We start from the raw sequence: 27,340 nt of genomic DNA, 5'->3' as shown, positions 1-27,340 counted from the left end.
ATACAAACCTATCAAGTGATTACCATCCTTGTCACTGTTCACACCTGTCCCTTCAGCACATCACCTTCATACTATCATATACATCCTATCACTCCAGGAACATCTCATTGAGTGTGTATATATCTGTATGTTGAAGCTGACAGGCCCACGGTGATGAGTCCTGGAGAGTTGGATCTGGTATTCAACACATCTCTACATGACTACTGAGTGGAGATTTTGCAGCTGCAAATCCAGCCTATACTAAAAACGCAGGAGCGTTACAGATTGAAAGAACCTTAAAAATGGATTCAGCAGAATTACCCACTCAAGTGACACAATTAACACAACAAGTAAAAGCGTTAATACTTGCTCTGACTGACGTACAAGAAAAGAATCAGACTCTGACACAGCAGGTAACCCAGCTCTCACGGCTTACTGCTGTTCAGCCTCCTGAACCTAAAATAAACTCTCCTATAGTGTTTACAGGTGATCGGAAAAAATTTTGTGAATTCAAAAACGCATGTCAATTGCTTTTTTTGTTAAAACCTCGTACATACCCCACTGATCAAATAAAAGTCTGTACCGTTATTTCATACTTGACGTGTGATCCACGGGCCTGGGCGGACTCTCTCTTTGAGAATAATGATCAGATTCTCAACACCTATTCCTTATTTCTAGCGGAACTCGCTAGTTTATACGATGACCCCAATAGGCAGAGTACTGCTGATATTCAGTTGAGGGCCTTAAAACAAGGAAGGAGACCTGTAGAAGACTTTGTATCTGAGTTCAAAAGATGGACCCTTGATTCAGGGTGGAATGACACATCTTTGCAAACTCAATTCAGACTCGGGTTATCGGAAGCTGTTAAAGACGAGCTCGCCCGAGCGGATTTACCTGGCACCTTGGAGGCCTTGATACAACTTAGTATCAACATCGACAGACGACTGCGAGAAAGAAGGGCTGAAAAGATGGGAATGCCATTGTCTAGTCCTTCTCAGATTTCGGCCGTTGACCCTACTCCCATGGATGTAGGAACCATACGCCCACCTTTAACGACTACTGAACGGGCTAGAAGAACATCCAGAAATCTCTGCATGTACTGCGCATCCTCGGATCATCTGATAAGCACCTGTCCCCTTGCCCGCAAAAAAGAGGGTGAGTGTTCACATGTCTTGCTGGGAGGATTAACGACTTCCTTTTCTAACCCCTATCTTTTTGTTAATTTAATATTACAGTGGGACCAAACTAGGATCACCACCAAGGCTATGGTCGACACTGGATCTTGTGGAAACTATATTGATACACGCTTTGTTACCTTCAATAAAATACCTATTATTTCAAAATCTAAGCCTGTTTCTGTTAGTTTCATTAATGGTATTCCACTGTCTTCTGGTCCAATCACCAACCAGACACAGGCACTCCTTGCCACTACCAACGAATCACATGTGGAAACCATCACCTTTGATATACTAACCTCACCCCATTTTCCTATTATTTTGGGACTTCCCTGGTTACACACACACACCAACCAATCATAGATTGGAGAAAACGGACTTTGGTTTTCCCTTCTCACTATTGTGAGAATACGTGTAACCTCCCATCTTATGGGAAGATTCTGTCTGTGGTGTCAAATGAAATTACACCACTATGCTATCAGGATCTGTCCGAAGTGTTCCTTGAGAAAAATGCTCAAGTGTTGCCTCCCCATAGGGATTACAATTGCACTATCGATCTACTCCCTAACAGCAAATTGCCTTTCGGTCATGTTTATCCCCTTTCACAGGATGAACTTTCTCATCTCAAGGAATACTTGGATGAGAATTTGACAAAGGGGTTCATTAGACCCTCTACTTCTTCCACTGCTGCAGGACTTTTCTTTGTCCGCAATAAGTAGTATGGTGGCTTTCAAAAGACTCTTAGACTTACATCTCAAGGATCAGAACATCCAGGGGTATGTGAGATGATTACAGCCACACACACCTACACAGGTTGAACTAGATGGACTATTGTCTTTATTCAACCTCACCTACTATGTAATAAGGATTCCAGTCTCAGGCCTATTATCGATTATAGGCAATTAAACACGATTACGATAAAGGATCGCTATCCTTTGGCGCTCATCCCTGAACTTATTGAACAGGTGCGTGGGGCTACTTATTTCACCAAATTAGACCTGAAAGGGGCATACAACCTAATCCAAATCCGTGATGGGGATGAGTGGAAAACAGCATTCAGAACCAGATACGGACTATTTGAATACCTTGTGATGCCATTCGGGCTATGTAATGCTCCCGCAGCTTTCCAAAGATTCATAAACGACATCTTTAGAGACTTACTTGATGTCTGTGTTGTAGTATACCTAGACGATATACATATTTATTCTCAATCTATGCCGGAACACATAAAACATGTAAGACTTGTGTTGTCCAGACTGCTCTCACATAGACTATATGTGAAATTAAAAAAATGTCCAGCATGTGTGGAATCGAAATTTTGCATCTAGATGTTACAGCTGGTGGTGTTACAGCTGGTGGTGTGCTGGAGGTAGATGCGACACTGCCTGCTATATCATCATCCCTGTCAGTGGAGGCTGCCAACAGGTGACGAGTGACTATAACAGGGCCAGGAACAGACTGATGTGCAGGTGGAGCAGGTGGAGCAGGTGGAGCAGGTGGAGCAGGTGGAGCATGAGGAGGAGCGCGAGGAGGACTAGGAGGCCGACTGACCGATCTTTGGCCCTTTTGTGGGTTCTTTAAATGCTCCTGCCAACGGGCCGAGTGGTGGGTTGTCAAATGCCTGTTTAGGCAGCTTGTACCCAGGTGGTTGACATTTCTGCCACGTTTTATACCCTTCTTACAAATCTTGCAGATCGCAACTGTTTTGTCTGCATGGGATGTCTCAAAAAAGTCCCAGCAAGATGAGGTGTGTATAGTGGCCCGGGAGACAACAGGTGCGGCCTTAGATGGAGCGGGCCATCTGCTCTCCCCTCTTGCTTGCTCTGCCTCCTCCTCAACCTCAGACCCAACATCTGACTCCATCAAAGACTGAGCATCAGGCCTGGCCTGGGAGACAAGAGGTGCGGCCTTAGATGGAGCGGGCCGTCTGCTCTCCCCTCTTGTTTGCTCTGCCTCCTCCTCAACCTCAGACCCAACATCTGACTCCATCAAAGACTGAGCATCAGGCCTGGCCCGGGAGACAACAGGTGCGGCCTTAGATGGAGCGGGCCGTCTGCTCTCCCCTCTTGTTTGATCTGCCTCCTCCTCAAACTCAGACCCAACATCAGACTCCATAAAGGACTGAGCATCAGGCTGGAGTAGATGGCCGACACTGTGGTCAAACAGCTCAGCTGACTCCTCTGTCATGTCTGAAGTTGGGTCTAAGGGAGGACGTGAGGTGGACATGGACTCATCTGTATTTTTTCTGACAACTGCAGAAGACTGACCACTTTTCTCTGCCTGGGTCACTGTAGTTGCAGATGATGCCGATGATGAGGGTTTGGTCATATAATCCACCACCTCATGTACATACTGTGGACGTATAGCTTGGCCACTGCCGGAGAACAACCCAAATGGTGGCCTGGCTGAGGACTGACCACCACGTCCACCCCTGCCTCTAGACACCCTAGAAGCTGTTCCCCTTTCCGCAGCAGGGCCACGTATGCCTTTTCTTGGTCTACCAGGCATATTTGTCACTGATGCGTTGGCAACTGTGTGCAGTGAAAAACGCACACTGCTATGTGACCCACAGTTGTCGCTGGATACAGCACAGCAGATGCGTGTCACGCACAGTTGCAAAGGCTTTTGCACAGTGGACCTAACGCTTTGAACAACAGGTGTTAAGTTGTCACTGATGCATTGGCAACTGTGTGCGGTGAAAAACGCACACTGCTATGCGACCCACAGTTGTCGCTGGATACAGCACAGCAGATGCGTGTCACGCACAGTAGCAAAGCCTTTTGCACAGTGGACCTAACGCTTTGAACAACAGGCGTTAAGTTGTCACTGATGCGTTGGCAACTGTGTGCGGTGAAAAACGCACACTGCTATGCGACCCACAGTTGTCGCTGAATACAGCACAGCAAATGCGTGTCACGCACAGTTGCAAAGGCTTTTGCACAGTGGACCTAACGCTTTGAACAACAGGTGTTAAGTTGTCACTGATGCATTGGCAACTGTGTGCGGTGAAAAACGCACACTGCTATGCGACCCACAGTTGTCGCTGGATACAGCACAGCAGATGCGTGTCACGCACAGTAGCAAAGCCTTTTGCACAGTGGACCTAATGCTTTGAACAACAGGCGTTAAGTTGTCACTGATGCGTTGGCAACTGTGTGCGGTGAAAAACGCACACTGCTATGCGACCCACAGTTGTCGCTGAATACAGCACAGCAAATGCGTGTCACGCACAGTTGCAAAGGCTTTTGCACAGTGGACCTAACGCTTTGAACAACAGGTGTTAAGTTGTCACTGATGCGTTGGCAACTGTGTGCGGTGAAAAACGCACACTGCTATGCGACCCACAGTTGTTGCTGGATACAGCACAGCAGATGCGTGTAACGCACAGTTGCAAAGGCTTTTGCACAGTGGACCTAACGCTTTGAACAACAGGTGTTAAGTTGTCACTGATGCGTTGGCAACTGTGTGCGGTGAAAAACGCACACTGCTATGCGACCCACAGTTGTCGCTGAATACAGCACAGCAGATGCGTGTCACACACAGTTGCAAAGCCTTTTGCACAGTGGACCTAATGCTTTGAACAACAGGCGTTAGGTTGTCACTGATGCGTTGGCAATTGTGTGCGGTGAAAAACGCACACTGCTATGCGACCCACAGTCGTCGCTGGATACAGCACAGCAGATGCGTGTCATGCACAGTTGCAAAGGCTTTTGTACAGTGCACCTAACGCTTTGAACAACAGGCGTTAAGTTGTCACTGTATTTTGCTGCCTAGCAAGCACGTATACCTGCTGTGATACAGCAGCACTGTGCAACGTGCTCACTAAACAGAACCCTCACACTTTCCCTACAGAAACTCAATTATTAAATATAACTAATGTAGTACAAAGTTCCCTAACTACACTAGATATCCCTTTCCACTAAATAGAAAGCTCCATACAGCAGAAGACTGACACTGTCCCTTAAGTTTTTTTTTTTTTGTAACTCTAAGAACCAGCACAATCGCTGTATCTAACTACACTGGCTGTAAGCTAAATACAATTCTGCTATATGGAGCTTTAGAACCACTCGATATGTAGAAAATGTAGTGTAGCAAAGCAGGAGTCAGAGAACTGCTTCAACTCTCTTCAACAGGATCTGGATCACTGTGCTAGGGGTTAGGCGGGGGCATCTTATATAGTGTGGGACGTATTCACTCCTGATTGGCCTCTGGTCCCCGTAGTCACTCCAATCACGTTCCTAGGAGACTCCTGCCCCCTCATTGGCTTTTGCAGACGTTTCTGGGCCAATCACAGGCTTTTAAAGCCCAGTTCCTGTCCCAGTGCATTTTGGGCGGTTCTGGTGGCCGAATACCGAACTTTTACCGCAAAAAGTTCGGTATTCGGCCGAATATCGAACATCCAATGTTCGGGTCGAACCGATGGTCGACCCGAACCGTTCGATCATCCTTAGTGGTAGCCCCCATGGGTATAATTGGGGCATCGAGGGTTATAATAAGGCCTACTCCCCCTACCTCTCATGGTGGGTTTGCGTCATTCTCCAGAACTTTTTTAAATGCATTGGATCTATTAGTAAATTCTGTAGTGTCAGAAGAGGGGGCCATAGAGACTTTAAGACCAGATATCTCTTCATTTAGTCTAGAGAGTTTCGTTTTTTTCCTACCAATGAGAAACCTTAGCATGTTAAGCCCAGCATCATTCAAATACTTGAACCATAATGCAAGGTCCTTCTCATCCTCCTGTGGGCTAATCTCCCACCTAAGACTATGAGGGACCATGCCAAGCTCAAGATATTTGTCCCATTTGGTGTGGATTTAGGAAATCATGATGTTTTTCAAGCGGAGAAAAGTCCCCCCTAAATCAGTAACAGAGGGCTCCTCCACATCATTAAAGGCCTCTTTGGCATTGATAACATGGTTGGTCCTAAAGGTGAAAATATCCATGTTTGGCAAAAATGAGAAGAAAAACAATGAAGTGTTCCAGCCGCAGATATAGGTAATCAGTAAAGAATCAAAACATAAAAGGAGTGATATCTGCGCTCAGAAAAGTCATGCAACGTAGAAGTAAAGCAGCCAGCTACATAGGTAGATTACAAACCTAAAAAATGATATATAAAGCCAGGGGTCACATTGTAAGACATTTTTTTTAAAGCCTTGGTCCTAAAATATTAACCAGCATGCAAAATCCTAATGCATAATATACTGTAGTAGAGAGACCCCCCAATATCCAATATTTTATACAGCAGATAAACCATGAAGAAATAAAGAAAAAGAAAACATATCCATAGGCCTGAGTTGCAGTCACTTCTCAGGAAACTGGGATCAACGTATGGGGAGACATGGGGAACCTCCAAGAATGGCATGGGAGGTACTCCTCTACTCTCCAGTAGTGATGAGCCGAACATCCCCCGGTTCGGTTTGCACCAGAACACCATGAACAGAGGAAAAGTTTGTTCGAACAAACTAATCCCCAATGAAGTCTGTAGGACTCGAACCTCAAAAATCAAATGGCCTAATTTTGAAGGCTTAAATGCAAGTTATTGCTAAAGATGGCCTTGCGGTTCGCCCGGCGTGCGGTTTGCGGCGAACTTTGCGTGTTCACAAATTCGCGAACACGCAGACTTTTGCCGATGTTCGCGCCGCCATTTTATTTTACATTCTGAAGAACTTTGACCCATGACACATCCCTCAGGGGGTACAGGACAGCCAATTGAGACATTTCAGCACATGGACATACCCCCTACCTTATAAATAGACCTGAGCTGGCGGCCATTTCACATTCTGCTTTTTGTCAGTGTAGGAAGAGGTCTGCTGTGTGCACCAGGGACAGATAGTCACACAAATCGCTCTATTAAGATCCACAAAAGTCATTTTAAGGACTGGTATTTGTTATAGGTGTGCAGTGCACTATATAGGGGTGTAATCCACTTATAATATACTTTGTAATATAGAAAGCATATTATAGTGGATTTGTATTGTGCATTGTGCAGCATTGTGACTGGTGTGATGAGCGTTTCTGCAGCAATACTACAAACAGTGACAAAAGCACTTTTAAAGTATTATAACAAGTATGATAGACCAGTGGCCCCCCAATACCACATATTGAAGTGGGATGTTATCTGAGTATACTTTTATAAGTGTATTTGTGTCCTGCAACAATATTGCCTCTTTTGCTGCATTTACTCTGCTACACACAGTGCCAAACTCACTGGCCAATTTTTTGTACAACTGGTGTGATAGACCAGTGGCCCCCCAATACCACATATTGAAGTGGGATGTTATTTAACAGTATACTTTTCTAAGAGTGTATTTTAGTCCTGACAAAATTTGGCCTCTTTTGCTGCGTTAACACGCAGTGACAACAGTTACTGGCCAATTATTTGTAGAACTGGTGTGATAAACCTGTGGCCCCCCAATACCGCAGATTGAAGTGGGGTGTTATATGCCTTTTTCCACATATACTGCGCTTCTCTAGAGACTCTTGTCACAGGATAATGTAAAAAATGGGAGGAAGAGGCAGGCCTTTATGCAGGGGTGGTAGGGGTAGGGCAGGAGCAGTAGGCCGGAGCCAAAGTGTGAAGTTTCAGAAGGTGTGTTCGATTACCTCAAAGGACGCACCAGACTTGGTTGAGTGGTTCACTCAGCCTTCCTCTTCTGCACCCTCCTCATCCTCTCTATGTGCACCCTCTTCACTCTTTGATGAAAACATCACACCATGTGGCTTGAACTGATCGGGAAAAAAACAGACCATGGGGTCAGGCAAAAAAGTGGAAAATTAGCAGAGATAGGCTGAAATCAGCCATGACAAGGATCAAGGAGATTGTTTGGTTGAGTGATGTCACTGTAGAGTCACAAAACACTTTGGTTTTGACTTGGCTGGTGTCCAAATCCGAGATGGAACATATGGAGGTCAAGGAGTTGAAGGGAGAGGTGGTACTGTAGATCCTCTTCTGGAATGGGAGGTAGGCCCAGATTCTTGAAGAAGGCTTCCTCTTCATGAAGATCTTGGAGGATATGTTGGACGCCATCTTTGATAGCAACTAGGTAAAATAGCAAGCCCCAGAAATAAAAGATGTGGTGGCTTTGCAGGTTGGCTGTAATCCTTTTTCCAAGGGTGATAGGTGAAAGGTCACTGAATACCTGATTTATATCACCCTTATATTAAATGTGCAACTTATTGCTAGAGAGAGGGCTTCCTTGCCATCATAATAGTGAAAGCAAACTATAATGTCTTTAGTAAAATAAAAAAAAATATATATACTGTGCTAACCAAAAAAGGGTTTAAAGCAGCTAGCACACTAAACAGACATGTATTGATAAGCAAATTATTCATAGCGCTGCACAGTATTTTTTATATTATAATATCTTTTGGCCTTGCTCCAGCCGGGGGTTTGGGGGCCAGGGAGCGATGTGCCCGATCAAGACACAAATCTATGTTGGTTATATCAGAGGCTAAGGGGTTGAATAAGCCTAAAAAGTAGGAACGTAGGTTGTTGTCACTTGTGGTCTCTGGAACACCTCGTATGCACAGATTTTCACGCCGGTCCCTATTCTCCAAGTCTTCCTGTTGAAGTTGAAGCTGAGAGACTGTATGTTTAAGTGCAGAGTTTTCTTCCTCTAAGACATGGGCATATTGGACCAGGTCATCAAACTTCTTCTCTAATGTAACAGTACACTCTAGTTCCAAGCTGATCAATTTCACTCCGCAATTCATGTGATATTCAACTAACTGGGAGATAGTGTAGGTTAGTTGATGAAGCAGGGCCTGCAGCTTTTTATCTAGAGGTTCTGGCACCAGGATAGACTGGGACACTGGGGGACTGCATGTACATGGAGCAGGAATGGATGAGTCCTCAGCCATGATAGCCCCTAGCTGTTTCACCGGGTCCTCCTGTGTAATTGAGGCTGGGGATGTAGACCTTGTCAAGAAGTGCTTCATAGTGGTTCATAGTGCTTCATAGTGGCAGGGGAGCAGGGGTAGTGGATTTTTGCCTCCCAATGGAATGCATGAGTGATTGGGGATGTTATTCTGCTTACCTCCAGAGCAATCAGTGCCTAATGTAGTGGAGCAGGAGCTGTGGAGAGTGGGGTGGTACCTGAACTCATCTAGCAAAGGTCTGCTATCTTCAAAAGCCACACATGCACCCTGCTGACTAGCTTTTTGCACTGACATTGTTTCAGTTCTATTGCAGAGTGGTTAATGACCAGATCTGGTCCTGTAAGACTCCCCAACCATGTCAGTTCATCTCATATTGCCTCCTCCAGTGTTTCCAAAACATAGATCTCTTCAGCACTGAGCGTGCTTCTGCATTAATTCCTTTCTGACTGTAATGGCTCTGTATGCTAAGACTGGAGATCATCTAAGGCAGTGGTCTCCCAGGGGTTGGATGCGGCCCTTTGCTTGCTTTTATCTGGCCCTTGGGTGTTATTTTAATCATTGAGACCAATGGAGGACACAATTCCTATCAATGACATTAACCATGGGGCACAGTTCCTCCCAAGGACACCAACAATGGGGCTTAATGATAGGGCAAAATTCCTCCCAATGACACCAATGATGGGGGATTGTTTAGCCCCATTAATGCTGGGACATTTTGTACTCCAAATGGCCACAGTCTGGCCCCCCTAAAGTCTGAAGGACAGTAAACTGGCCCTTTGCTTAGAAAGTTTAGAGACTGATCTAAGGCATCTGCTGCCTTTAGCTTCTGGAGTGAGTTTTGATGGTATCACTACTGTGCTACTCTCAATTTTTCTTATCTGTGGAAAAAGTTGTACCTGCTAGACTAGTTATCTAATCACTAGGGTTGAGCTCTGGGTTTGGTCTGAACCTACTGTAGGTTCGGAGAAAACACTGGCTGTTCAGATGTTTGCCTTAAAGTGATTGTAAAGTCTCGTTTTAAAAAAAAATCAAATAACAAACATGTTATACTTACCTCCTCTGTGCAGTTGGTTTTGCACAGAGCAGCCCAAATCCTCCTCTTCCCAAGTCTCTTGTTTCTTCTCCTGGTCCCTCCCTCCTATTGAGTGGCCCCACAGCAAGCAGCTTGCTATGGGGACACCCAAGCTGAGCTGAAGCTCTGTGTGTCCATTCAGACACAGAACTGCAATTTGGCCAAGCCCCCTCTCTCTCCTGATTGGCTCATTGACTTTGATTGAAAGCCGCGGGAGCCAATGGCACCACGGCTGTATCTCAATCAATCAATCAATCACTCAGGAGGGAGAGTCCCAGGATGATCGCTGGTCAGAGAGGGGGCACAGGCAAGTATTAGGGGTGCTGGGGGGGCTGCTACGCACAGAAGGCTTTTACTCTTAATGCATAGAATGCATGAAGAAAAAAGAACCCTCCTGACTTTACAACTCCTTTAATACTGAACATTTAGGGGATTTGGTTCAGACAAATGTGACAGCTTCTGGCTGTCAATGGCTAAGGATACTACAGCTGCTTGCAATTAGAGATGTCGCAAACATAAAATTTTATGTTCGCGAACAGCGAACGCGAACTTCCGCAGATGTTCACGAACGGGTGAACCGGGCGAACCGCCATAGACTTCAATAGGCAGGCGAATTTTAAAACCCACAGGGACTCTTTCTGGCCACAATAGTGATGGAAAAGTTGTTTCAAGGGGACTAACACCTGGACTGTGGCATGCCGGAGGGGGATCCATGGCAAAGCTCCCATGGAAAATTACGTAGTTGACGCAGAGTCGGGTTTTAATCCATAAAGGGCATAAATCACCTAACATTCCTAAATTGTTGGGAATAACATGCTTTAAAACATCCAGTGTGTGAATACGATCAGGTATGATGTTGTATTGATCAGGTAGTGTAAGGGTTATGCCCGCTTCACAGTGACAGACCAAACTCTGACAGACCAAACTCCCCGTGTAACGCACCGCAAACAGTCCATTTGCAGTGGACACAGTACAGTCTGTGGGCCTGACACTCACTGGCAGGCAACTGCAATTATATTACAGAGGAAAAATTAAATTACTTTTTTATCTGCAAGGTGCTGTGCCACCCTATATGAGTGGTGGGCAGTGGGCACAGTATGGTCTGTGGAACTGACACTCACTGGCAGGCAACTGCAATTATATTACAGAGGTAAAATTTAATTAATTTCTTATCTGCAAGGTGCTGTGCCACCCTATATGAGTGGTGGGCAGTGGGCACAGTGCAGTCTGTGGGCCTGACACTCACTGGCAGGCAACTGCAATTATATTACAGAGGAAAAATTAAATATATAAATATCACTACTTGTACTAAATTAATAGACAATGTTGTAATCCACTGCGCTTTAGGAAATACAGGTACACAAACCTGATAGAATAACACAAATAACACAAATTGCTGCTACTTAAATGATCTGGGCTGGGGCTGTCCCGCGCATCGCTAGATGGAAGCTGCAGTTACCGCTGTCCTCGGGAGGCTTGGCGTTGCCGTGTTTCAAGAAGTATTACTGGGCTGCGGTCCTGGTTACGGTGCGCTGGTGGTTTGCCCAGCCCCGTTCTAACCCGGCGGTTACACTGGAGGTGGCTATAATGGGCTCCTATGCGGCCCTGTCAAACTTAGTATATAGGGGACGGAGGGCTGCAGATCTGGCGACACCCTCCATGTGTACTGTGGTGAAGGTGTGGGAGCAGATGCTGGCGGCCACGGGGGAGAGGGGTACGGTCTCGCCCCATACTCCGCTGTGGGGGAACCCTAAACTGTCCCATTTCCGGTCTATCCCGGATCCTAGTGTTTGGGCTGGTTACGGGGTGACTACAATACACCATATTATGCCGGTGGGCTCTTTACTGCCCTTCCCTGAGCTGCGGGAAAAGTTTAGGCTCCCGTCTCGGATGTTGTTTAGATATTTACAGTTGCGGCATGCGGTGCGGGCGCAGTTTCCGACACCAATGGAAGTTACCCCTCATGGAGTGGAGAGGTTTTTGACCACCCGAAATGCGGACAAGATTTTATCTTCTGTTTATCTCCGCCTTACGTGTGGTCAATCGGATGGGGATTCGTCCCTGTTCGGGCGCTGGCGCCAAGATGTTCCTGCACTGTTGGAGGATGACTGGGGTCCGGCGGTTCAGAATTACCTGCCTACCATGATCTCGGCCAGAGACAGGTTTGTCCAACTTAAATTTCTGCATAGGGCGTATTATACTCCCCAGCGCTTGGCCAGGATCTACCCTCCGCGCTCTGGGTTGTGTCCTAAGTGTCAGCAGGCGGTCGGAACCTTCTTTCATGTAGTATGGGACTGTCCGAGGATCCGGGAGTACTGGGAGGCGGTGGTGACTGAAATGAGTGCTGCAACGGCCGTACAGGTCCCCCTAGACCCTAGGATACTTCTTCTGGGCATAGGTGGGTTGGTGACACAGGCCAAATATTTGAAATTATTATTATTCTATCTGTCCTTTTATGCTAGGAAGGCTTTGTTACAGAACTGGGGGGGTCGGCTTCCCCGACGGTCGCCCAATGGCAGGCGTTGGTGGACTCGGCCCTCCCACTGTATAAATTAACGTATATGGGACGTCAGTGCCCCCAGAAGTTTGGGAAGATATGGGATCCGTGGCTTGGAGATAGGGCCCCGCAGTTCTAGATTCCTGGGTTCCTGGGCGATGTCTGAGTTTTTTTTCTCATCTTCCCCATAGGGGGCTGAGGGGGGGGGGGGGGGTGACTCGGTAATGTTGCCCTCCAGCCTTGGTCCTCTGCCCAACACCCATTCCCCTCTTGGAGGCCCCGGGCTTCATTGGCTATGGGCTGAGGTTCCTTCTAGGTTTATTTGTATCTGTTGCTCCTCATTGTTATCATATGTTATTGTGTGCTGTTTGCAATCTGTACCTTTGACCTTCTGCACATGCTCTAGGCTCTTGCTGTCTAGCATACTTTGAATTTGCATAATGTACCTTGATGGCTGTATTTGATCTCTTGCTGGTTTCTTATCAATAAAACTTTGATAACATATACCAAAATATTTGAATCAGATGTGATAAATATAAGCATAAAATCATAAATACATAAAAGCATGAAATCACATCAATAGGAGTCCATAAAGTCCATAGGTATAAAGTGCATAGAGCAATGAAAGTGCAAACATGACGGATCACAGGTGCAACTTATGGGGACCACCCTTGCTTGCCACCACCACACAGTACTGGGAGAAGTATCTGAAATTCAGACTCATCAGACGCCTATGCCTAACCACTCTCATGGACTAGTCAACAACAGCATAGTAAAATCAGGTTTTCTCCAGATCTCTGATTGGTGCTGCAAAGACTCCTCTGGAAGATTTCCTGGTAAATTTATAGCGAGTCTGAATTTCAGATACTTCTCCTTTAAAGTCCCATTCTTTTTTCCTTAATTTCCATCACAGGGATGGAGACACACTGCTTTACCCGGCTTGTGTATCATTTAAGTTGACCCCATGGCTATCACATAGCCAGTATATTGTATTTACTTATCATTTTGAAATACACATTGAAGGCCAGTCATAGATAAGGGCAGGTTGGGGGAGGCTTGGGCTACCTCCATGCCCATCTGTCCCTCATCTATCCATTAGCTAGCATGTGCTCCCACTGTGGAGACACCCATAAATTATTAGTGTTTGGAAGTTATGAAGGGTGCCATGAAGGGGCCTTGCAGCTTACACATGCGTTTGCAAATGTGTGTTAACTAAACCCTTGTTTTTAACGTACATTGTTAGACAGGTTGACAGGTTTATTAGCGGACTGGTCAGTAAGTACTGGTCGGTAAGTACTGTTTACTTAAGACCGGTTGTTCTCACGCACCTCATTTAAAGTCCCAATCTTTTTTCCTTAATTTCCATCACAGGGATGGAGACTCAGTGCTTTACCTGCCTTGTGTCTCATTTAAAATCCCAAACTGCCTTTACTTTCCAGACTTGCTGTAGGGCAACAGCAGATATGTCTCACCAGTGTCAGAACAGCCGTGTCATGTTCTGCTACTTTTGTGATGATTAGAGATGGGCCGAGCAACCCCCGGTTCAGTTCACACCAGAACTCTCGAACATGGAAAAAGTTTGGACCCAAACCAGGAACCCTTTTATAGTCTATGGGACCCAAATTTGAACAATCAAAAGTCGCCATTTTGAAGGCTTAGATGCAAGTTATTTGACATAAAAAGGGTATGGGAGCTCGGGTACTGCCCTGTGAAACATATATCAAGCAGAATAAAATAGAGATTATTGCGCTAACTTAAAAAATGTAAGCAGCTGACATCAATCACTGAACTAAGGAGAGTGATAAATCAATAAATACAAAAATATGTGCAGCGCTAGAAGAAAAGAATTCCCAACAAAATAAATTGTCCAATCGCAGGAAACATTCCACAAGTAACGTAAACAATTGATGGTGAGAAAAAGTCCAATATATAATGGTGCAAATCATATATAAGTGCAGCAAATCCCGTCACCAGTGAAGGTAGAAATATATTGCGCTCACCAGATGGATGGGACCCCAAAACACCTTATAGTGTAAGAGTCAAACAGGCTTAAGAATGATGGAGTGTCCCCACAGATTTTTCACCGATTCCAGCGGCAACCATGCAAATCTCCGGTAGATGAAATAATTCAGAGATTCCCCTTCCACATGGTGGGTGGTAAAACCGAAAAAAATGGAGGGACATATAGCGTAATATTGCTAAAATCAATTTAATATCAATAAAGCTGATACACTTACAGACATCCGTGAAAGACAGGCATATAAGATGTAAAACAGCTGGGCTGACCAAGTCCTCTTCAAACATATATCAAGACCAAAAAAAAAAACCTTTAAAAAGGTTTTTAAAGGAGCAGTAATTTTAATGATGTTTAAAGTGAAACAAATGAAAATGAAAAATTCCTTTAAATATAGTGCCTGGGGGAGAGGGGGGGGGGGGTAGTCTGCCTGTAAAGTGGTGCATCTGTACCGTGTGCAGCAAAAACTGACATTTGTAAAGGAAAAAAAAATGTAATTTAAACTGATTATCGCGAGTGCAAGTTATTGCGCGCGAAAACAAAACAAAACAAAAACAAAAAAATTACATGGGGTACCCCCCCCCCCATGCATACCAGGCCCCTTTGGATCTGGTGTGGATTTTAAGGGGAATTCCACACCAACATTTTTTAAATATATGGCATGTAGTCCCCCCCCTAAAATACATACCAGACATAATAGATTTACATGGGAGGTGGGATCTTGGGGCTCCTTTGTTAAAGATGGCTTCCAGATTCTGATAAGCACCCTGTCCACAGACCCCCACAACCATTACCGCCCAGGGTTGTGCAGAAAGGCTCTTGTCCCCATCAGCATGGGGACAAGCTGCTTTGCGGTGGGGAGTTCTCCCTGCCCCAAAGCAACCCCAAATAAAGGACATATAGCCTGGTATGGTTCGGGGGGGGGGGGATGAGTAAGCGTATATATTACTTTCTGCAGCAAAACTGACAATTGTAAAGAAAAAATAAATTAAATTAAAGAAAAACAGCGTGGGTCTGGTATGGATTTTAAGGGGAACCCCATGCCAAATTTTTTTTTTAAAGATGTGGAGTCCTCCCCCAAAATCAATACCAGACCTTTAGGCCCCGTTCATATAGCAGCGACGCTACTTCGCACTTCGCACACATTGAAGTCTATGGCGGTCGCCTCCTGGTCGCCCCATAGAAGCTCCGGACCCTTTTTCTAAGTCGGAGCGACTTGTGTCGCTCCTATTAGAACGGGTCCGCAGCTTCCCTATGGGAGGCGACCTACGGCGACCTGTGAGGCGACCAGGTCGCCTCACAGGTCGCCTTAGTGTGAACGGGGACTTAACCCACTTTTTGTCGAGTGAAGAAATTAAGACAATCTTTTTTTACCAAGCGAAAAGTTGGTGTTGAAACATAGTGAATGTCCACAGAAATTTCTTACATTGTGGGACAAATGGTTATGAGTGCCAGTTTTAGTACCTATTGAGCTGATTACACAAAGGTTAGTTTAATAATTTAGCTACTGGAAATCATAGACTTACAATACATAACAATATTTATGTCAATCAAATGATATGTAAACACGTTTTATACCTCTTTATATATATTTTTCTGAACCTTGATCTGAAATTATTTATAGTTACTGCACTGTTGTGTTTTACTTGTTGTCCGTTGTTTGCAAATGTACTGCATGTCTTCAGGGTCATCTTCATTGGAGTCAGTTGTTTCTATCAAATGAAGAGGTCACCAATCTCTTTGTGAGAAAAAGAATATTCTTTGTCATTTGTATACACTACAGTATATTAGAGTTGTTGATTGTAATATCCAGAGTAATACTTTTTTGACCTGGACTTTGAAGACTATGGGATGTTGGTCTTTGTCTTATTTTGTTTAGTCTTGTTAGCGTTTGAATTTCTTTTTTTAAAAAACCTCAATAGAAAATGCTTAATTATAAAAAAAATCCAAAAGTTGCAATAACTTGATTTTATATCCTCAAACATACTTTCCTCTTTAGAGACCTGATGAGAAAGTGATGTGGAGTGGGGTGGGGTGTTTTTACCTGTAAAATTAAATTGGACTATTCCCATAACAGAACCAGCAATATACTCCTGGGAACATAATACCAAGAAAAGGCAAGTGTATCTAAGGACAAGAATTATATAACTATATTATTTTCTTTCTAGGGAACTTGAAATTGTTTTGCAACCAGCAATGTTCAACTGCCAGCATACAAAAGCACGCCAGCAGTTAAGCCATTAGCAGGGCCGCCCTGTTTATTTTGTGAGCTATCTGTCACAGGCTGCACTTTGACTTATAGCAATAACCAACCGGCCTTCTCTGTGTTGGTTGTTTGATTGATATTTGTAAAGACATTACAGAAAAGCATGATGGGATCAGCAGATGTAATTGAAGGGTAACTCCATTAATGTTATTTGGAGCCTATGTTTTCAAAATAGAAGCTGTTATATAGAGTTTGAGTATACTCTGTATAGATACAGTATGGCTCACAATGCTTCTTTTTTTCCTGAAGAATGTAAAATGCTGCATTAAGCCGATTTTTAAGCATACTCAGTTTTGCAGTTCTTAGGGATATCATTTACTTCATGATTTCCTCTGACTGCACTTTGTCTCAGTCTTATTTTTGACATGTCATGAATTAAAGAGATGGGTAAATAATGTCTGATCTGACAGCCCCGTGTATTCAATGCAGATTATATTATCAGGGATACTGCTGTGCTGGAAGAAAGCAAGAAGCATGAGTTTTCTGTGTCAAGGCAAAATGAAATGTTCATGGCACATATTATCAGATTTATACCTCTCTCTACTGAGCAGTAACCACTGACCCTTTCCCACTACATACACAATTGCAACCGGCCCAATGCTCCAGGGGGCCGGGCATTGGATAGAAGGGGCGGCGGGGGAAGCATGTAGAGAAATCACTGTCCTCCTTTTTCCTCCTGTAGCTGCAGAAAGAAATGGAGGAGGTTGGTTCCTCTGTATGCTGCCCCCGCCACTCCTCCTATCCAGTTCACCTGTGTTCTGCTGTCTCTGGGCCCCTGTGTGCTCCCCTGCCCCCCCCACTGTGATCCCTCCCCTCTCCTGCTGGCTGCTCCAGGGGATGTGTCACAATAGAGAACCAGGAAGGGGTCGGTAAATATGTAATTTACCAGCTCCTTGCTTTTCTAAATGGCCAGAGTCATAGTCAATGACATTGTAAAAAAATAAAATAAAATGATAAAAAATAATACAATTAAAATACCAAAAAATATAAACTACTGATACCAGTGGGTGAACTTCCAGGATCGCAAAGGTCACACTTGCAACTGTGCCCTGGCATACCACCACCGTGGGGAGGCCCCAAGATGACAGGAAGGGGGCCCACTGCAAAACTTTTGAAAATGTATTATCATAAAAACATAACCATTGAAACACTTTAACAACCTAGCCACTACGGCTCAAGCTGTATCAATAAATACATCAGCGTAATTTCATAACTCCCAACAATACAAAGCAATCCTAACAACCGTCCCCCATTGTATAACACAAAGGTGACCCACCACATAATAACAGCCACGATATACAGAGAGGGAGGGATGGTGAACACCACAGCTTGTGCCTTCTGGGGCAAGTGAGCCCCGCTGAAAACGAAACCCTCTTTTATAGGCATTGTTTCCTTGCATTTTCCAGTATGACTTTCAATTTAAAATATAACCTAGTATGATAAGGAATGCAGTAACTGGTTTGTCCATTTTCATTTTTTTTCATCCTAATCAATACTTCACAGTAAATTACTCTACAGATACTCATACACAAGCTAAATATTATTTAGGTTAGGCTCCACTAACATTAAATCCTGTCTGCTAATAACGTATCTGTTAATGGAAAAAAATACAGTAGCCTGTTTTCAATTACCAAATCTACCCAAATATCTAGATATATTGTTCATATTATTTTCTGCACAATTAGGAAGTCTATAATCCCTATCTGTCAGATTTAGTGATTTGTTTTCCTGTATGTGTATCTATAAAACAACAGTAGTACATTCATTCAGTGTTGACAGCTCAGTACAAGAAAATTCTAGTGTGGAGCTCTTGGCTTCAAAAACAAGTATAAACTGTGCAACTCCCCTTTCTGTCCCTGCTTTTCTTTCAATCATTTTTATTGAAGTTATTTAATATAGGCAAAACAATAACATTAAAGAAAGTAGAACAACCAATGTATTGTACATAATGGTTGACAACATTCAATGAGCATATTTGATAAGCTTTGAACTGGAAGAGCCTCACAAACTTAAACATAATGGATAGAGTGGAAAGAATGAGACAAAAGAGTGTGAGTACCATGGACAACCTCCAGGCACCCCTAATGGAAACATAATGTGTCTAGAGAGCAGAGACAGTGAGATAGTTCACACTCTTACATGTGTAAAAAATAAGGAGATGCGAGGATATGTGCAGAAACATCAAGCAGATACCATTGTCAATCGGACATATTGTTGTCCTTTAGCAAATAATGTAAAGAGAAGAAGTAGATAACAGAGATGGTGGATGACCAATACCAAAAAAATCCAACAGTAGTATACCTTACTCAATCTAGTTTTTAGGCAATGAATATGCAAAAAAGGAATGTACTTGATTTTGATTGATCACGATGTACTTGACTTTTCGTTATTTGTCAAATACCTTTCCTCTTGACAATATGTTTAGGTTGACTTGTTATCCATTCTTGGTTATAAGATTATTGTATTCTCCTTGTTCAATGCAATACTTTATGTTCACCAAATGCCTTTCCAGTCTTGCTGTATGACTTGTTCAATTTCATTTAATAAAAATATTTTGGAAAAAAAAAAAAAAGGAAAGGGAAGGAGTGGGAGAGGAGAGGGGAAAAGAAAAAGAGGTAAAGTGTACTAACTGGAGTGATAATTGAATAGTGGGAAGAGTGAAAAATAGAGACCTGGGTTTGTTGAGCTTAGTTTAGAAGAGAAGTAGAGACTGAGAGCCCTTATATTTAGATTGAGAATTTCATAAAGTTTGCCCATGGTTCCCATATTGCTGCAAATGTATACATTTTCTCAAGTTGAGCAACCATCTTCTCTTGTGCCATGATGCAAGATATTTTCTTTTTAGCTCAAGAGAAGGACACATGGGTCTGTTTCCACAAGCTAGCAATAGTTAGCTTAATGCCTGTTAGCATAAACTGGATTAGCCTCTGTGTATTTTTAGTTGCTGGTCTTACTGGGGAATTATCAGGGCCGTTTGGGGAGACTTAGAAATTGAAATGCCTGTGAGTTTGCAGAGCATATTAAAGATTTTTTTCCCAAAAGCTTCTTATTTTACAGCAGCTCCACCATATATGAAGCATGTCCCCAAGGAGGTCACAGCCTCTGAAGCAGACTGGGGTAGAAGAGGGAAATATTTTGGCCAATCTGGTTGGAACCAGGTACCTACGCGTTAGAATCTTTAGATTGGCTTCAGCCAAAGTCACATTTAACGTGCTCTTTGTGGCACTGGCTACAGCTCTATGCCATTCCTCAGTAGACCCATACAAAGGCCAAGTCAGATTCCCATGCCAACATATAGGGAGTTTTGGATTGGTCAGATGAAAGCGAGTCGTATATGATTGAGATTCCTCTCCTCCGATCTTTATCCTGGCCACACCAGCTCTGTCCCTGTTTTTCAATGCACTTCTTCACAATTAATCTTCCCCTGGTCTTAGGGCTTATTAAAATTTGTGGCCAGGGGATGGTAAGAAAGAGCAATTGAGCTGCAACTTTATTGCCCCTCTTAACCTTACTTGAGATGCTCTACTTCATGCTTTTACAATTGACAGGCAGTACCGTCATCAAAGATAACCCTGTCAAGTGAATCAATCTATGCAGTTGATGGTGTGGGCTTTTCAGGGTTCAAACAGTTGGTGAGTAGGCAGCATATTGCCTCCCAGCCACCTGCTCAATGCCCTTTGAAAAGCAATCCATTACAGATTGCTTTTCAGAGTGGGGGCAAGGGTTGCTGCCAGTGTAAACAAGCCCTTGCCAGGCCTTGTGCTCTACTTTTAAACGTAGCTATCCAGGCCAATTTTTGCTATTTTTCCTCTGCTTTTTTATTTTTGCCTTAACCTCCCTGGTGGTATGATTCTTTCTGATTTTAGGTGCTGAAAGCGGTACAATTATTTTGCATGTAATTCTTAAGAATGAGCAGCCCAAACCAACTATTTACATATGATTTGTTTTTTACAGTGCGTTCCTCTTTATAACACCTCGGGTATGATAAAGTTTGAAACACAAAATCATAAATTATAATATAATAAATGATTATAAATAAGTTAAAGTATGTGTATATATATATATATATATATATATACAGTAAACCCCCCTCCATTGCGGGGGTTACATTCCGGACCCAGCCACGAAAAGTGAAAATCCGCGAAATAGAAAAACCCTATTAAAATGCATTGTAGGCATGTTTTTTTACTGTCACTGTACGTGTAAAAGCATTTTAAGGTCTTTAAACTTTTAAAACAATAGAAACTCATTTAAACACATAAAAGATACTGAGAGACATAGCAACATTACAAAAAAAAAAACGCAATATACCGGGACCGCAAAAACTGGAGCGGGGGTTTACTGTGTGTGTATATGTATATATATATATATACTGTATATATGCTTATATATATATATATATATATATATACAGTAAAACTGCAGGAAAGGGCACTGGGGGCAATCTAATGTGAATTTATTTTATTTTGCAATGTATCAGTGCGTTTGGTGCGTTTTACTTTTGAATTTGCCGATAGTTCCACCCCCCTGCGAGCGTCACATTGCAGGAGACGGACGCCGGGGCACAGAGAGCATCGGAAGGAAGACCCGCCTCCGCACACCGCCCGCATACATCGCTGGATCCCGGTGACAAGGTAAGTAACCCCTCTACCAGGATCCAGCAATGCTCTCTGCGGTACCCCGAGTGTGGCTCGGGGGGTTACCGTTTTTGGCACTGTAATGTAACCCCGAGCCACACTCGGGAATACCGCTAGGAAGGTTAAAGCTTTCAGAGTTTGTTAATGACCTCCCAAACCATATATTTTCTAAAATCACATGACCATTAGAATACAAATAAGGTGCTACTGATTTTTAGGGCTCAATGATATTTGGGCAAATGTTCATCAAAACAATATTTTTGCTAAAAATACATTAAAATTATTATTAGCAGATAAAAACACAGCACATTTTACACAATTCCTGCTAAATATAAAAGCTAACCTGTATTGAGTTAATAAATAACTATTATTTGTAAATTTTAGATTGCGCCTTTTTTTCAAAATGGTGGAAATCGAACATACGCAAAAATGGAAATATCCAAATTTCTCAAAAAATCTAGAGGTTTTCATTGTTCCCTTACAGCTTTCAGAGTTTGTTTAAGACCCCCAAACCATACATTTTCTGAAAGCATAGGACCTGTAGAATAAAAAGAAGGTGCTACTGATTTTACCACCTTGCGATATTTGCGCAAATGTTTATCAAAACAAGAAATTCTCTAAAAATTCTCTAAATTCATCTTTAGCAGATATAAACACAGCACGTTTCACAAAATTCCTGCTAAATTCCTAATAAATATAAAAGTTTAACCTGTATTGAGTTAATAAATAACAAATATATTTTTAAATTATGCCTTTTTGTAAAATGTTAAAAAATTGAACGTGTGCAAAAATATAAAGAACCACATTTCTCAAAAAATCTGAAGGTTTTCATTGTTCCCTTACAGCTTTCAGAATTTGTTAAAGACCCCCCCAAACCATATATTTTCTGTAAGCATAGGACCAGTAGAATAAAAGGAAGGTGCTACTGATTTATAAGGCCCCACGATATTTGCGCAAAGGTTTACCAAATCAATATTTTCCCTAAAAATACACTAAAATCGATTATAGCAGATATAAACACAGCAAATGTTACAAAATTCCTGCTAAATTCCTACTAAATTTAAAATCTTAACCTGTATTGAGTTAATAAATAACAAATATTTGTAAATTTTTAATTGCACCTTTTTGAGAAATTGTGAAAACTAGACATACACAAAACTGTGAATAACCAAATTTCTCAAACAAATCCTGAGGTTTCCATTTTTCACTTTCAGCTTTCAGAGTTTTAAAAGACCACCCAAACTATAAATTTTCTGAAATCAAAGAGCCAGTAGAATAAATGGAAGGTGCTACTTATTTTTAAGGCCCCGTGATATTTGCGCAAATGTTTGCCAAATCAATATTTTCACTAAAAATGCACTAAAACCATTATTAGCAGATACAAACACAGCACATTTTGCAAAATCCCTACTAAATTCATTCTAAATATAAAAGCTCAACCTGTATTGAGTTAATAAATAGCAAATATTTTTACATTTTAAATTGCGCCTTTTTGAGAAATAGTGAAAATGGGACGTACGCACAAATTTCCCTAAAAATCTGGAGGTTTTCCTTTTTCGCTTACAGCTTTCAGAGTTTATAAAAGACCCCCCCAAACCACATATTTTCTGAAAGCACATGTCCAGTAGAATAAAACGAAGATGGTACTGATTTTTAAGGCACCGCCATATTTGCGTAAATGTTTATCAAACTAATATTTTCGCTAAAAATACACTAAAATCATTATTAGTGGATTCACACGGCAAAATGTACAAAATTTCTACTAAATTTAAAAGTTAAAACTGTATTGAGTTAATAAATAACAAATATTTGAACAAATATTTGTACTCTTTAAATTGTACCTTTTTGTGAAATGGTGAAAACTGAATGTATGCAAAACTGTAAATAAAAACTATTTACTCTAAAAATCCAGAGGTTACCATTTTTCACTTACAGCTTTCAGAGTTTGAAAAGTCCCCTCAGGCACGGTTCACACTGGTGTGATGCGGCAAACCCTGCGAATCCAGTGCGGGTTCTCACATCGCACCTGAATCGCCGACAGTTCAAACTGCCCTCTGAAAAATTGCTGCGGATGTCAATACAAAGATAATGACTCCCCCCAAATCGATTTGCAGATTGTAGTGTGAACTGTGATTTCAGACAGGAATCAAATTGCATGGGTGTGAACACCCATGCAATCGGATTCTGGCACAGACAAAAAAATGGGTCCTGTGTGAGTTTGGACCGAATACGATGCAAATTCAGCCATACAGTTTGTATGGCTGAATTTGCATCGCACAGACATTACATATGATCTGCACAGCAATGCAATGTGAATCACATGCAATGTATGGCATCACACCAGTGTGAACCGGTCCTCAAACCAGAGAATTTCTGAAAGCACATGACATGTAGAATAATAAAAGTGCTACTGATTTTTTGGGACCCGCAATAATTGTGCAAATGTTCATCATATCACGATTTTCACTAAAAATACACTAAAATCATTAATAGTGTACATAAACACAACATAACTTACAAAACTCCTGCTAAATTACTACTAAAGCATTGTTGACGTGTGTCATAGTAAAGTGTATGCCCACAGAGGGTCATGTTTACCCGCACAGGTGTTCCGTGCATCCCTGTACAGATATTCCCATTTATGTCAATTTGGATGCAACGGCTGCACAGGCAGAGCTGCTGTTCCCAATCCGACATCTGTGTGGGTGTGGGTGCACGACCCCGAAAGCAGACAGTGTGAGCTCAAAGACATGCACCAGGTCATACATGGATGTCAAATTGGGAGCGACGGCTCTGTTCGTGCAGTTGCTACATCTCAAATGACATCAATGGGATTGCCTCCCTGGAAGGGTACGCTGTGTATGCGCAGTGTGCACAAGGCCTTAGGCCCCTTTCACACAAGCAGTCTGACCGGGTCTTCCTGTCCATTTTTCAAGCGGGCCCAATCAGACCACCCATTGTTTTCTTTGGAGAGGCTAATGTAAGTGTCCGTTTACACCTGCCTGCATCCGATCCACTAAAAACAGATCCCATTCCCCATCCATCTAGTAGATTCGATTGGATGGATAGGTGGGCCGTTTTCATCTGACCGCGCCATCGAGTACAACATGCTGTGTCTGTGTCCATTCTGCATCAGCGATGCAGCGTTTGCATCTGACCATTTCATAGAGAACAGCAGGCTGTGTCCATTCTGCATCTTTTTTTACTTTTTTTTTTTTTTTACAATTATATTTTGGGGTCTTTTGTGAGACATCAGATGTCCAAACAAACCCCTATATCTCTTTTTTTTTTTTTTAGAAAGTCCCTTTCTCTGCAGCACTATACATGAATGAAATAAGGAGTCTATATAGAGATCTTATTCATTAATAAAATGACAGTCTGACACATAGTAAACAGCTGAGCTGTCAGTGGACGCAGGAGCCATCAGTAGCAATGGCTGCCTGGATCCACTGCACTACAGGGAGTGGGCTGGTAAACACATGTTTACCATGCCCCCTCAAGCCCCAGCTTCCTCTCTTCCTCCCCCAGGTGGGAACAATTTATTGCGTACAGTTTTGGTGCCTTTTTTCCAACATGTCATGCAGTATGCCCTGACCCATTTGGCTCTCTTACTGCACATGATTATTATAAAAAGAGTGTGTGGTCTCTGAGCAGGTCATTTCCTACCGTTTCCTCTGAAGCCGCATTAGAGATTTCCTCATAATCATCGTCCTCCTCATGGTCTGCTGGCCGCGCCATCTTGGGGCCTAGTGGTGGCTTCCTCCACACTGACTTATTCTTGAATAAATCTGGGATGTATTTCCCGGAGTTGGAGCTAGGGGTTCTTGGCTGTTTGTTCTAGGTCCCAGATTTAGCAATTTTGCCAATTTTGTGCCGTGGGATCGTTGGATGGCTGCAAATTCACACTGCCTTCTCAGGAGCTCTGTTCTCAAGCGTCCATACCTCATGCACCTTGAGTAGGTATTTATGTTTTTATATGTTTTTCTTACTGGCATGTTTGCTTTTTTGCCTGCAGCTGGGATTTTGTGGCGTTCTTTGTGCTCCCTCAGGATAGAGTTACTCCTTTCCTATTTGAGAGACATTGCTCCCCCTTGGAAGCATGATTATGGTTTGCTTTGTAATTTGCCTACACATATTGGTCGATGTTATCAACATATGGCTTCTAAAAACAGTTTTTTTCTTTTTCTATTTTCTTGCTTGAATATGCCTAATGTTATACTGTTGCTTGTATTGTAGACTGCACTACTGTGATACATCCCCCTGAGGAATATTTGCGACAAGAATTGAAATGCATTGGAGTTTTTGTGCAATGTCAAATGCTTATGCATTACATGATGGTGTTTTATGTTGATGGACCTTAAAAATATGTATGTGTCTGTACATGCACAGTGTTTTCATGAATTTTTATAATGAAATTGGATTATAATAAAATTTGTTGTTATTCTGATGGTGGTGGCTGTCAGAATACACAAACAGCAGTTGTATCTGATTGAATGCAGCTGCTGGTCAGCTGACAATTTTCCACCCAGCTCATGTGATGACTGCATTTTCATTGTTCTGGCTAAGAACATTTTAAATCCTTCCTACCCACCCTGACATTCCTGAAAACCATTTTAAAAAAACCCACAGGCCAGGAAGGATCAGCAATCAAGTGACTGGAAGCTGGTCCTGCCAGCTATCAATCTGTAACCTGGACTGAGAGCTGCCTACAACATATGTATTGGGCGGTAGCAAATGGGTTAAGCAAGTACAGAAAATACATGGTAATTTTGCCAGAAATGTATTGTCCATGTCATTTTCCGTGCGATGAACTTAACCACTTCAACCCCGGAAGGTTTTACCCCCTTAATGACCAGGCTATTTTTTGCGATTTGCCATTGCATTCCTTTAACTGATTGCGTGGATGTGCAATGCTGTACCCAAATACAATTGATGTACTTTTTTTCCCAGAAATAAAGCTTTCTTTTGGTGGTATTTGATCACCTCTGCGGTTTTTCGTTTTTGCGCTATAAACAAAAAAAGAGCGTCAATTTGGAAAAAACACCAATATTTTCTACTTTCTGCTTTAAAACATTCCCAATAAAAACATTTTTTATCAGTTTAGGCCAATTTGTATTCTGCTACATATTTTTAGTAAAACAAATCCCAAAAGCGTATAATAATTGGTTTGTGGAAAAGTTATAGTGTTTACAAACTATGGGATACATTTATGGACTTTTTATTTTTTTTTTTTTATTAGTAATGGCGGCGATCAGCAATTTTTATCGGGACTGCGATATTGCAGTGGACAAATCTGACACTAAGGGCCTAATTCATAGTACGGCGAATTGGCGTTTCGGCGGGATTTTGCGAACCGGCGATTATTTAAGTCTGAAATTGGCATTCAAAGAACGGCGGGCGGAAAATAGCGCCTAGTGTGAGATTCATTAAGATGCAATATGGTCAGAGCGCGACTTAAAACCACGCCAGCTAAAAGCTCGACTAAAGTTTAGCCAAATTTTCCCCTGTACCCCCAAAAATCCCAAATCACTGTGGAAGGTGTGGAAGTCAATTTGGAGATGACTTGCGTTTAAAAAATGTCAAAAACTGACTTAGAAAGAGAGATATCTGCGAAAGTGTAGAAAGGTTAAACAGCTCCTCCAGCCTCGAGCTGCGAACGCGCGAATGTGCGCATGCGCAACGCCAAATAGGCTCCAAAAATTTCGCCAGCGCGATTTTGGGTCAAATTTTTTTTGAATACCGCTTGGAAATCCGCTGTCTCGCCCATAGAAAATGGCAAAAACCGGCGGAATTGGAAAAACATGCACACTTCCAACAAGGGATC

This window comes from Pelophylax lessonae, assembly GCF_965119305.1.
Source record: "Pelophylax lessonae genome assembly, chromosome: 2".
In the NCBI taxonomy this organism is placed as follows: domain Eukaryota; kingdom Metazoa; phylum Chordata; class Amphibia; order Anura; family Ranidae; genus Pelophylax; species Pelophylax lessonae.
The sequence above is the reverse complement of the archived record's forward strand: the minus strand, read 5'-3'. Positions refer to the sequence as shown.